We start from the raw sequence: 12,749 nt of genomic DNA on the forward strand, positions 1-12,749 counted from the left end.
TACTTTATAGTTTCTGTTACTGTGAAGTCTGTTTTTTAAACTACGCTTTTCTGATTATTGATGATAAATGAGAACATGATTGATATTTTCACATACTGATTTTAAATGCTTCAGCTTTTCTGAATTGTACTTGTTTTGATAATTTATGGATTCTCTGTTAATTGTATTGGGAATAATGGCAGTTTCTTCTTTTCCAATATTTTTTAGCATTTTTTTAGCTTGTTTTACTATGCTGGCTGGGATCTTCAGTACAAGGAGAAATAGTAGCAGTGATAGAGAATTTCTTTGTCTTGCTACTGAATTTACAAGGGAATTCTACAAATGTTTGACCGTTTTTAGTAGATTTTCTTTTCAGGTGAAGGAAGTTCCTTTCATTCTTAGTTTGCTGAGAGTTTTTATTATGAATGAGTATGGAGTTTCTTCTCCAGATACTTTGTATTTACTACTATGATTATATGGGGTTTTTTTCCCCCTCCATTAATATGACAGTGTGACAAGTTACAGTAATCAGTTTTCTAATATATATCTTGCTTTTGGTTTCATCAGACCCTCACCATTGAATATTTTTTCCTATTTTAATAATTTTTATTAAATTTATTGGGGTGACAATGGTTAGTAAAATTACATAGGTTTCAAGTGAACGTTTCTGCAATGCATCATTTATGTAACATATTGTGGACTCACCACCCAGAGAGTTCTCCGTCTATCACCCTTTGCCCTCTTCTACCATCTCCCCTCCTCCCTTTCTCTCTGGTAACCACTAAGTTGTTGCCTATATCTATGAGGTTTTGTTTCTTTGTTTGTCTTGTACCTTTGTTGCTTTCACTTTTATATCCCACATATAAGTGAAGTCACATGGTCCTTTTCCTGTTTGACTTATTTCGCTTAGCCTAATAACCTCAAGATCTATCCATGTGGTCGCAAGTGACAGTATTTCATCTTTTATTATGACAGAGTAGTATTCCGTTGTGTATATATACCACATCTGCTTTGTCCAGTCATCTATCAGAGGACATTTTGGTAGTTTCCATGTCTTGGCCACTGTAAATAATGCTGCAGTGAACATTGGGGTACATATATCTTTATGGATAAATGTTTTCAGATTTTTTTGGTAGATACCCAGGGGAGGGATTGCTGGGTCATATGGTAATTCTATTCTTAATTTTCTGAGGAACCTCCATACTTTTCCATAGTGGCTGTACCAATTTACATTCCCACCAGTAGTATGTGAGGGTTCCTTTTTCTCCACAGCCTCTCCAACACTTGTTATTACTTATGTTATTAATAATAGCCTTTGTAAGAGGTGTGAGGTGATATATCATTGTGGTATTGTGGTTTTGATTTGCATTTCCCTAATAGCGAGTGAAGTCGAGCATTTTTTCATATACGAGGTCAGACAATTAAGTTTGGGATGGGTTATTTTGCTGCAGAAGCGTTTTAGTTTGATATAGTCCTATTCATTTATTTTTGATTTTACTTTTCTTTAAGGTCAAATTCATAAAATCCTCTCTAAGACCAACGTCCTTAAGTTTAGTACCTATGTTTTCTTCTATGTATTTTATTGTTTTAGGTTTTATATTTAGGTCTTCCATCCATTTTGAATTAATTTTTGTGTATGGTGACAAAAACTAGTCTAGTTTCATTTTTTTGCATGTGGCTTTTCAATTTTCCCAGCAGGAATTATTGAAGAGGCTTTCTTTTCTCCGTTGTATGTTTTTGGCTCCTTTGTCAAAAATTATTTGCATATATATATATATATATATATATATATATATATATATATATGGCTTTATTTCTGGTCTCCCAGTTTTGTTCGATTGGTGTATGCATCTGTTTTTCTGTCCATCCCAGGCTGTTTTGGTGATTGTAGCTTTGTAGTATAATTTGAAGTCAGATAGTGTAATACCTCTGGCTTTGCTCTCTTTTTTTTTTTTTCAGGATTGCTTTGGTTATCTGGGGTCTTTTGGGATTCTGTACAAGTCTGATGATTTTTTTGTTCTATTTATTTAAAAAATGCCAATGGGATTTTGATGGGGATTTCATTAAATCTATATTACTTTGGCAACATGGCCATTTTAACTCTATTGATTCTTCCAATCCATGAACACGGAATATCTTTTCATTTCTTTGTGTTTTCTTCCATTTCTGCCTATACCATGCTGTTTTCTTGAATTTCTTTTAATATTGTTTTGTAATTTTCAGTACATAGGTCCTCCATATCCTTTGTTAAGTTTATTTCTAGGTATTTTATCTACTCATATGTCAATGGACACATACCGTTTCTATATCTTGTCTATTGTAAATAATGCTTCAGTGACCATAGGGATACATATATATTTTTGTATTAGTGTTTCCATATTCTTTGGATAAATACCCAGAAGTGGGATAGTTGGATCATATGACAGTTACTGTGTTAATTTTTTGAGGATTATCCCTACAGTTTTTCTAGTTTATAGTGGTTGTGCTAGTGTACAACCCCACCAACAGTATATGATGATTTGCTTTTTTCTGCATCCTCTCCAACACTTGTTGTTTCTTGTCTTTTAGATGATATCCATTCTAACAGGTGAGGTGATAATCTCATTGAGGTTTGGATATGCATTTCCTTAATGGTGATGTTGAACATCTTTTCATGTGCCCGTTGGCCATCTATACGTGTTTATGTCTGTCTTCTTTAGAAAAATCTCTATACAGATCATCTGCCCATTTTTTAATAGAGTTCTGTTTTCTTGTTGTTGAAATGTATGAGTTCTTTACATATTTTAGATATAAACCCTTTATTGGATGATTAATTTGCAAATACGTTTTTCTGTTTGGTAGGTTGCCTTTTCTTTTTGTTGATGGTTTCCTTTTCTGGACAGGAGATTTTTAGTTTGATATAGTCCTATTTCTTTATTTTTGCTTTTTTCCCCATGCCTTTGGAGTTGAATCCACAGGAACACCAACATCAAGGGGCTTGCTGCCTGTGTTTTCATCTATGTATTTTATGGCTTCAGGTCTTGTGTTCAAGAGTTGAATCCCTTTTGAGTTAATTTTTGTGTATGGTGACAAAAAACAGTCTAGTATCATTCTTTTGCCGGTGGCTGTCCAGTTCCCAACACCATTTATTGAAGAGACTTCCCTTTGTCTATTGTATGTTCTGTGCTGCTTTGTCAAAAATTAGTTGTCCATATATGTGTGAGTTTATTTTTGAGCTTTGGATTTTGATGCATTGTTCTGTTTGTCTGTATTTCTGCTATACCATGCTGTTCTAATTGATCTATTTTTGTCATATGGTTTGAAATCAGGGAATGTGATACCTCAGGCTTTGTTCTTTTTTCTCAGTATTGCTTTGGCTATTCGGGTTTTTGGTTTTGTAGTTCTGTCCAAATTTAAATATATCTTGTTCTATTTCTGTGAAAAATTCCATTGGGATCTTTATAGGGATTACTTTGAATCTGTAGATTGCTTTAGGTAATAGGGACATTTTTACAATATTAATTATTCTAATCCATGATTGCAGAATATCTTTCCATTTTTATTGTGTCGTCTTTAATTTCTTTCCAAAATGTCTTATAGTTTCCAGGGTAGATGTCTTTTACTTCCTTGGTTAGGTTTATTCCTAGGTATTTTATTTTTGTTGTGATAGTAAATGTCATTGTTTTCTTCGTTTCTCTTTCATAGTTTTCTTTGTTAATGTATAGGAATGCAGAAGTTTTTTGTGTGTTGATTTTATACCCTGCAACTTTACTGTGTTTATTATTTTTAATAGTCTTTTGGTGTAGTCTTCGGGGTTTTTCATATGCAAAATTGTCATCACAAATAATGACAGCTTTACCTCTTCCTTTCCAATTTTGATGCATTTTATTTCTTTTTCATGCCAACTGCTCTGAATAAAAGTGGTGAAAGTAGGTACCCTTATCTTATTCCTAATCTTAGAGGAAAACCTTTCAGTTTTTCACCATTGAGTATGATACTAGCTATGGGTTTGCATATATGACCTACTTTATGTTGAGGTACTTTCCTTTATACCCATTTAATCGACAGTTTTTATCATAAATGGATATTGAATCTTTTGAAATGACTTTTCTTCATTTATTGAAAGATCATATTTTTATCCTTCATTTTATTAACGTGTTGTATCACTGAGTGATTTGCTGGTGTTGAACCATCCTTGCATCCCTGGAATAAATCCATCTGATAATGGTGTATTATTTTTTTTAAACTTTAAATTAAACTTTAAGTAAAGTTTTTAAATTATGGTTGACATACAACACTATATTAGTTTCAGGTATACAACACAGTAGCCAGACATTTATATCCCCCACAAAGTGATCACCTTAACAAATCCAGTACCTATCTGACACCACACATTGTCATTACACCATTAACTATATTCTCCACATTATACCCCACATCCCCATGACCATTATGTAACTACCAATTTGTACCTCTCAGTCCCTTCCCCCCTTTCAGCCATCCTCCCAAAACTCCCATTTGGCAACCATCAAAATGTTCTCAATGAGTTTGTTTCTGTTTTGTTTATTTTCTTTTTAAGATTCCACATATAAATGAAATCATACAGTGGTTGTCTTTCTCTGTCTGACTTATTTCATTAGCATAATACCCTCTAGGTCCATCCATGTTGTGGCAGATGGCAAGATTTCATTCTTTTTTATGGTTGAGTAATATTCCATTGTGTATATGTACCACTTCTTTTTTTATCCATTCATCTATTGGTGGACACTTAGGTTGCTTCCATATCTTGGCTATTATAAATAATGCTGCAAAGATATATGGAATGGATGCATATATCTTTTCAAATTAGGGTTTTGGGTTTTCTCCAGATGAATAACCCAGCAGTGGGATTGCTGGGTCCTTCTTTGTCTCTTGTTATATATAGCCTTTCTTTAAAGTCTATTTTGTCTGAGATAAGTATTGCTACTTTGGATTATTTTGTTTGTTTGTTTTCCTTTTCATGATATATCTTTTTCTATCTCTTTACTTTCAGTATGTGTGTTTCTTTCAATCTGAAGTGAGTCTCTTGTACGCACCATATGTAAGGGTATTGTTTTCTTATCAATTCAGCCACCCTATCTTTTGATTGGAGCATTTAAACTAGTTACATTTAAAGGAATTGTTAATATGTAGTTATTTCCATTTTATTTGTATTTTTCATCTTTTTTTTAAAAAGAATTTCCTTTAACATTTGTTATAATATTGGTTTGGTGATGATGAACTCCTTTAGCTTTTTCTTGTCTGGGAATCTCATTATCTCTTTTTATATTCTAAATGATAGTTTTGCTGGGTAGAGTAATCTTGGTTGTAGGTCCTTGGTTTTCATGGTTTTGACTATTATGTGCCAATCCCTTCTGGCCTGCATTTTCTGTTGAGAAATCAGCTGACAGTCTTATGGAAATTCTCTTGTAGATAACTAACTGGTTTGCTCTTGCTGCTTTTAAGATTCCTTCTTTGTCTTCAACCTTTGGCATTTTAATTATTATCTGTCTTGTTTTCATCTTGTTTGGGACTCTCTGTGCTTTAAGATTCCTTCTTTGTCTTCAACCTTTGGCATTTTAATTATTATCTGTCTTGTTTTCATCTTGTTTGGGACTCTCTGTGCTTCCTGGACTTCTATATGTATTTTCTTCAACAAGTTAGGGGAGATTTCTGTCATTATTTCTTCAAATGATTTTTCAATTCCTTGCTCTGTCTCTCTTCTTTCTGATACCCCTATGATGTGAATGTTGGTACATTTGATGTTGTCCCAGAGGCCCCTTTAACTATCCTCATTTTTTGGATTTTTTTTCTTATTGCTGTTCTGATAGGGTGTTTTCTGCTATCATATCTTCCAAATCATTGATTCAGTCCTCTTTTTCATCTAATCTACTGTTGATTCGCCTGATATACTCCTCATTTCAGTTATTGTATTTTTAATTTCTGACCTGTTTCTTTTTTATTGTTTTAATTTCCATTTTTATGTTTCCTATCTCTTTGTTGATGTTTTCACTCAGATCATTGAGCATCCTTAGAACCAGTGTTTTGAACACTGCATATACTACATTGCTTATCTCCATTTTGCTTAGTTCTTTTTTTCTGGAGTTTTGTTCTGTTCTCTAATTTGGGACATGTTTCTTTGTCTCCTCATTTTGTCTGCTTTCCTGTGTTTGTTTCTATGTATCAGGTAGAGCTGCTACGTCCAGTGGTTTGGTAGAGTGGCCCTATGTTGTAGGTGTCCCGTGGGGCACAGTGGCACAGTCTCCCTGGTTACCTGAGCTGGGTGCTCCAATTTTGTCCCTTTTGTGGGTTATGTATGCCCTTCTGTTGTATTCGAGCCTTGATTGTTTTTGCCATGTCAGTGGGAGGGATTGACACTCAGGCTGATTGGTTATGAGAACTGGCTGTGACTACAGTGGAGGACTTATTATGCAGGGGCTGACCCTACAGAGCAGGATTCACTTAAGCAGGCTCTGCTGAGTCTCCTCTTTGGGTGTGCTGTTAGTGTACTCTGATACTGGGCACCAGGTGTGTTGTTTCTGGGGACTCTTTGGAGGGGTTCTAGTGCAGGCCAAGGTCACCTGCTGCCTGTGCCCTACCCGGAGCCTGTTGTTATGTGCTACAAAATGATCTGTGTATAGTTGTAACTTGTGCTGGGCTTTGAGGTGCCTGGGAGAGGCTAAGCTGTGAGCCAAGGATGGCTGCCATTCATGCCAGGTTGGGGCTGCTTAGCAAGAGTTATGGTCATGCCAAGGCCAGATGCTGCTTGTTTGTGGTTTGTGAGTCTTTGAGAGATTTTAGGAAAGTATGCAGCATGAGCCAAGAAAAGCCATTTGTATGGGAAAGCCACTGGAAGAGACTTAGGTGGGCCTGCATGTTCAGTGGGGCAGGGTCTCAGTGAATCACCAGGGAGGGGCGAAAAGTATTAACTAGTTTGATGGAGACTCAGATGTGTCTCCTGCCTGTGTAGGCACACTGATTAGGGGTAGAGGGAGCTCAACAAAGGAACTGTGGCTTGTACCAGCACTTCTCTCTGGGAGGAAGCTGCTCCTCCAGTCCTTCCTCTGAAGCCAGACAATTTTGTTCCTCCCCGTATGCCCCACGTGCTTTTTGAATTGCTGCTCCAGTGCTGGAGCTCAGAGTGAATGAGTCCGTCAGCATGTAAGTCTGTGTGTGGGCACTTTAAGAGGAATACCTGGGACTCCAGCAGCCCTCAATGTCACTCAGCCAGAATCTCTGCTGGTGGTTTGCACAGCCAGAAGTTGTGGTGAATTTTCTTCCTAGCACTGGAACCCTGTGGGGCTGGAAACACTCGCTCCTCAGTGGGGACTTCCACAGCCGAGATATTCCTCCCAAGTTTTAACTGGCTCACATGGGTGTGGGACGAGCCTGTTCCACATCTCTGCTTTCATGGCTTTTTCTGTATATCTTTAGCTATAGGACTTCTGTTCAGTTAGACTTCAAGTGGTTCTCAATGATGGTTGTTCTGTCATTCAGTTTTAATTTTGATGTGGTCTTGGAAGGAGGTGAGCATAGCATTTACCTACTCTGCCATCTTGATAGGAGCTTGGTGTATGATTTTTTAATATTTTTGTATTTTGTTTGCTAATATATAGTAGAGAATTTTTGTATATATGTTCATCAGAAATATTGATCTGTAATTTTCTTTTTATTAGTTTCAGGTGCACAAGACAAAGTAATACCTAGACATTTATCATTTATATCCTTCACACTGTGTGAACCCCCCTCTCCCCATCCACTATCCCTCTGACATCTCACAGAGCCATTACATTTTCACTGTGTCTATTCCTAATGCTGTACTCCGCTTCTTGTAAGTATATACATACATATATATATATATATATATATATATATATATATATATACACACACACACACACATACATATACATATGTATATATATAAAATTATAGTTGGCATTCATTATTGTTCAGCTTCAGCTTCAGGTGTACAGTGCAGTGATCAGGCATCTACATCATCCCTGAGGTGGTCTCCCAAATGGGACAAGTGTCCATCAGATACCCTACAAAATCTTTACAGCATTATTCATTACATTCCCCAAATTAATTTTCAAGACCCCGTGGCAATCTTGTGGTTACTGACTGTTTTCTAAACCCCTCACCTTCCCCCTTATTCCCACCCCCTCGCCCATCTAGCAACCCTCAGTTTTTCCTCTGGCTCCAAAACTGTTTCTGATTACTTCATTCACTTATTCTTTTCTTTAGATTCCACATATAAGTGAGATCATATGGTATTTGTCTTTCTCTGTCTGACTTAATTTCGCGTAACATAATGTTCTCTAGGTCCATCCATGTTGTTGCAAATGGTAAGATTTCTTTCTTCTTTATGGCTGCGTAATACTCCATTGTATAAATGTACCACAGTTTCTTAATCCAGTCATCTACCGATGGGCATTTCGGTTGTTTCCATGTCTTGGCTATTGTGTATAGTGCTGCAATAAACATAGGAGTGCATAAAGATTTTTGAATTAGAGTTTTGGATTTCTCCGGATAGATACCTAGGAGTGGAATTGCTGGATCATAAGGTAGTTCCATTTTCAGATTTTTGAGATACCTCCATACTGTTTTCCATAGTGGCTGCACCAATCTGCAATCCCACCAACAGTGCACAGCGTTCCATTTTCTCCACATCCTCGCCAGCACTTGTTGTTTGTTGACTTATTGATGATAGCCATTTTGACTGGGGTGAGGTGGTATCTCATTGTGGTTTTTAATTGCATTTCTCTGATGGTTAGTGAGGTTGAGCATTTCTTCATATGTCTGTTTCCCATCTGTATGTCCTTTTTAGAAAAATATCTCTTTATGTCCTCTGACCATTTTTTAATTGGGTTGTTTGTTTGTTTTGGAGTTGAGTTGAGTGAGTTTTTTTTTTATAAATCTGTGATATTAACCCCTTATCAGATGTCATTGGCAAATATCTTTTCCCATTCAGTAGTATACCTTTTTGTTTTATTGATGGTTTCTTTTGCTGTCAAAAAACTTTTTAGTTTGACGTAATCCCACATGTTTATTTTTTCTCTTACTTCCCTCGCGTGAGGGGATATATCAGTGAAAACCTGTCTCCGGGTAATGTCTGTGAAATTTCTTCCTATGTTTTCTTCTAGGAATTTTATGGTTTCAGATCTTACATTTAAATCTTTACGCCATTTTGAATTTATTTTTGTATATGGTGTAAGGAGGTGGTCCAGTTTCAGTTTTTGGCATGTGTCTGTCCAGGTCTCCCAGCACCATTTCTTGAATAGACTGTGTTTACCCCACCGTACATTTTTGCTTCCATTCTTGTAGATTAAATGGCCATATAGGCATGGATTTATTTCTGCACTCTCTATTCTGTTCCATTGATCTATGTGTCTGTTTTTATGCCAGTACCATGCTGTTTTGATTACTGTAGCCTTGTAGTATAATCTGATGTCAGGTATCGTTATACCTCCCACTTTGTTCTTATTTCTCAAGATTGCTGAGGCTATCCAGGGTCTTTTATGGTCCCATATAAATTTTAGGATTATACGTTCTATTACTGTGAAAAACGTCGTTGGTAGTTTGATAGAAATTGCGTTGAATACGTATATTGCCTTAGGCAGTATGGACATTTTAACTATATTAATTCTTCCTATCCATGAACATGGTATGTGTTTCCATCTATTTGTATCTTCTTTCATTTCTTTCTTCAGTGTCTTATAATTTTCTGAGTACAGATCTTTTACTTCTTTGGTTAAATTTATTCCCAGGTATTTTATAGTCTTTGGAGCAATTGTAAATGGGATTGTTTTTTTAATTTCTCCTTCTGATGTTTTATTATTGGTATATACAAATGCAACTGATTTCTGAATATTAATTTTGTATCCTGCTACTTTACTAAATTCATCTATCAGCTCTAATAGTTTCTTGGTGGAGTCTTTAGGGTTCTCTATATATAGTATCATGTCATCTGCATATAATGACAATTTTACTTCCTCCTTACCGATTTGGATGCCTTTTATTTCTTTTCTTGTCTGATTGCTGTGGCTAGAACTTCCAGCACTATGTTGAATAGAAGTGGAGAAAGTGGGCAACCTTGCCTTGTTCCTGATCTTAAGGGAATGGTTTTAGCTTTTCCCCATTGAGTATGATGTTAGCTGTGGGTTTATCATATATGGCCTTTATTATGTTGAGATATGATCCCTCTATTCCCACTTTCTTAAGGGTTTTTATCATAAATGGCTGCTGGATTTTATCAAATGTTTTTTCTGCATCTATTGATATGATCATGTGATTTTTATTTTTCGTTTTGTTAATGTGGTGTATCACATGAATTGATTTGCGGATGTTGAACCACCCTTGCATACCAGGGATGAATCCCACTTGATCATGGTGTATGATCTTTTTAATGTATTGCTGAATTCTGTTCGCTAATATTTTGTTAAGGATTTTTGCATCTATGTTCATTAGAGATGTCGGCCTGTAGTTTTCTTTTTTTGTGTGTGGTGTCTTTGTATGATTTTGGGATCAGGGTGATAATGGTTTCGTAAAAAGTGTTTGGGAGCCTTCCCTCCTGGATTTTTTGGAAGAACTTGAGGAGAATAAGTGATAATTCTTTTTTGAATGTTTTGTAAAATTCACCTGTAAAGCCATCTGGTCCAGGGCTTTTGTTTGTTGGGAGATTGTTGATTACTGATTCAATTTCCCTGGTGGTAATCAGTCTATTCAGGTTTTCTGTTTCTTCTTGAGTTAGCCTTGGAAGGTTGTATGACTCTAGAAAATTGTCCGTTTCTTCCAGATCGTCAAATTTGTTGGCATATAGTTGCTCATAATAATTTCTTAAATTTTTTTGTATTTCTGTGGTGTCTATTGTCACTTCTCCTCTTTCATTTCTGATTTTATTAATTTGGGTCCCCTCTCTTTTTTTAATGAGTCTGGCTAAAGGTTTGTCAATTTTGTTTATCTTCTCTAAGAACCAACTCTTGGATTCATTGATCTTTTGTATTGTTTTTCTGGTTTCTATTTCATTTATTTCTGCTCTGATCTTTATTATCTCCTTCCTTGTACTCCCTTTGGGCTTATTTTGGTGTTCTTTTTCCAGATCCCTTAAGTGTGAAGATAAACTGTTGATTAGTGATGTTTCTTGTTTCTTTAGGTAGGCCTGCAATGCTATGAATTTCCCTCTTAGGACTGCTTTCGCGGCATTCCATAGATTTTGGGTCATCATGTTTTCATTTTTGTTTGTCTCGAGATATCTTTTGATTTCTTCCTGATCTCCTGGTTGACCCATTCATTATTTAGTAACATGTTATTCAGCCTCCATGAATTGGTGTGCCTTCCAGTTTTCACCTGTAGTTCATTTATAATTTCATAGCACTGTGGTCAGAAAAGACAATTGGTATGATTTCAAAATTTTCTTAAATTTATCAAGACTTGCTTTCTGGCATAACATATGGTCTATCTTGGAAAATGTTCCATGTGCGCTTGAGAAGAACGTGTATTCTGCAGCTTTGGGGTGAAATGCTCTGAAAATATCGATTAAATCCAAGTGGTCCAATGTGTCATTTAAGGCTGTTGTTTCCATATTGATTTTCTGTCTGGAAGACCTGTCCCTTGTTGTCAGAGGTGTGTTGAAGTCCCCTACTATGATAGTGTTACTGTTGATCTCTGTCTTTATGTCAGTCAATATCTGTTTTATATATTTAGGTGCTCCTATGTTGGGTGCATAGATGTTTACTAGGGTTATGTCCTCTTGTCGGATCGATCCCTTTATTATTATATAGTGCCCATCTTTGTCTTTTAATATGTTCTTCATTTTAAAGTCTATTTTGTCAGATATAAATATTGCAACTCCAGCTTTTTTCTCTTTCCATTTGCATGAAATATCTTACTCCAACCCTTCACTTTCAGCCTGTGTGTGTCTTTTGATCTGAGGTGAGTCTCTTGTATACAGCATATACAAGGGTCTTGCTTTCTTATCCACTCAGCCACCCTATGTCTCTTGATTGGAGCATTTAATCCATTTACATTTAAAGTGATTATTGATAGGTACATAGTTATTGCCATTTTTAAATTTGTAGTTAGATTGTTTTCATCTTTCTTCTATTTACAGAAGTCCTTTTAGTATTTCTTGCAATGCTGGCTTGGTGGTAATAAATTCCTTTAGCTTATTCTTTTCTGGGAAGCTCTTTATCTCTCCATCAACTTTAAATGATAGCCTTGCTGGATAAAGCAATCTAGGTTGTAGGCCTTTGTTTTCCATCACTTTGAGTATCTCCTGCCACTCCCTCCTGGCCTTCAATGTTTCTGTAGAAAAGTCATTTTATAGTGTTATGGGAGTTCCCTTGTATGTAACCCTCTGTCTTTCTCTTGCTGCTTTTAGGATTCTCCCTTTGTCTTTAACCTTTGCCATTTTAACTATAATGTGTCTTGGTATGGACCTGTTTCGGTTTATCCTGGTTGGAACTCTCTGCACTTCCTGGACTTGTATGTTGGTTTCCTTCACCATGTTAGGGACGTTTTCGGACATTATTACTTCAAATATGTTCTCAATCCCTTGTTTCTTCTCTTCACTTTCTGTTATTCCTATGATGCGCATGTTGTTGCGCTTGATATTATCCCAGAGGTCTCTTAAACCATCTTCATTGTTTTTATTCTTTTTTCTTACTGTTGTTCTGTTTGGGTGATCTCTGCTAACTTGTCTTCTAAGTCGCTGATTTGATCCTCTGCTTCATCTAACCTGCTGTTAATTCCTTCAAGTGAGTCTTTATTTC

General features: G+C 36.1%; 1 protein-coding gene and 1 long non-coding RNA gene across 3 annotated transcripts in view; one reads left to right on the forward strand and one right to left on the reverse strand.

Moving 5' to 3' along the window:
- Positions 1–12,749, reverse strand: part of LOC109438890 (BTB/POZ domain-containing protein KCTD12) — a 118,300-nt gene that overhangs the window by 25,271 nt on the left and 80,280 nt on the right. The window lies entirely within an intron of this gene.
- The window catches only part of LOC109438893 (negative regulator of P-body association), a 47,895-nt gene that overhangs the window by 2,991 nt on the left and 32,155 nt on the right, over positions 1–12,749 (forward strand). The gene's annotated exons all lie outside the window — the stretch shown is intronic.

This window comes from Rhinolophus sinicus, chromosome X (assembly GCF_036562045.2).
Source record: "Rhinolophus sinicus isolate RSC01 chromosome X, ASM3656204v1, whole genome shotgun sequence".
Lineage (NCBI taxonomy): Eukaryota > Metazoa > Chordata > Mammalia > Chiroptera > Rhinolophidae > Rhinolophus > Rhinolophus sinicus.